The sequence below is a fragment of the Aplysia californica genome, unplaced genomic scaffold, assembly GCF_000002075.1.
Source record: "Aplysia californica isolate F4 #8 unplaced genomic scaffold, AplCal3.0 scaffold00732, whole genome shotgun sequence".
Classification (NCBI taxonomy): Eukaryota; Metazoa; Mollusca; class Gastropoda; order Aplysiida; family Aplysiidae; genus Aplysia; species Aplysia californica.
In genome coordinates, this window is record NW_004798002.1 from 114,754 (window position 1) to 116,049 (window position 1,296).

The following is a 1,296-nucleotide window of genomic DNA, read 5'->3' on the forward strand; positions in this document are numbered from 1 at the left end:
GCGTGAGTGTGTGTATTTGTGTGTGCGTGTGTGTGCGCGTATGAGTGCGTGAGTGTGTGTATTTGTGTGTACGTGTGTGTGCACGTATGAGTGCGTGAGTGTGTGTATTTGTGTGTACGTGTGTGTGCGCGTATGAGTGCGTGAGTGTGTGTATTTGTGTGTGCGTGTGTGTGCGCGTATGAGTGCGTGAGTGTGTGTATTTGTGTGTGCGTGTGTGTGCGCGTATGAGTGTGTGAGTGTGTGTTTGTAAAGCAAAACAAAACAAAAAGCAAAAGCAAAAAAACCCAAACAAAAATAACGTCTAAATTTTTAAAAAAGAAGAAAGGGGGACAGGGGTTATAATCTTGAATAATTCACTGTAATGGGATAGAGAGTTTAATATTACTATAAAGTGCTAAAACGCTATTGCCTTTGCGTTTGGTCGTGGTTTATTTGTGGGGTTTTTTTTTTCTTTTTTGGCTTGTTTGTCATTTTTTTCTGTTCTTTTTCCGTATTTATCTCTTTGTCTCCTATTCATTGTTGCCCCAAGGGCTTAATATTACTAGAAGGCTGCGCAAGCCAGAGCGAAGGTAGAAGGCTGGCTTTCTCTTGTCTTTTCCTTCCATGTTCAAGGCATAAGAACGTCAAGCGTAGAGGTAAAGAAACCCACTAAAAAACACAAAACAGAACAAATACGAACGCACTTTGCATTTGATAAAGATCCACCCCTTCCTTTATTATTGCAGCAGTCCGTATAAATAATACTATTATCATAATTGCTGACTTCGTCGTCGTCGTCGTCATCATCATCATCATCATCATCATCATCATCACCATCCTCACCATCATCATCATCATCATCATCATCATCATCATCATCATCATCATCATCATCACTGTTGTCATATTATTACTATTATGACTAATATTCTCAATACATGTATTATCATAATTATATTTTTATCATCTTACATAAATACAATAATAGCATTAGTATCATTAATCTTGTTAACGTCATTAACGTCATTAGTATTACTATAGTCACTGTCATTGCTCTTTAAGTATTATTGCCATCTATAATAATTACTTTTGATTTTCATCAGGAACCTGTCATGACCAGTGCAATTACTGCCCTCATTATCTTCATTATTGACTTTGTTATCATGATTTATAATATTTATTATACATATAATAATAATGTTAGTACTAGAAACTGCAAAGCAGAATAATTTATTGAATGCTAATAAATTATGTATTGTACCATTCGTAACCACTCAGGCTATAAGGGACCAGGAAGGCCACGCAAAAGGTGGATCG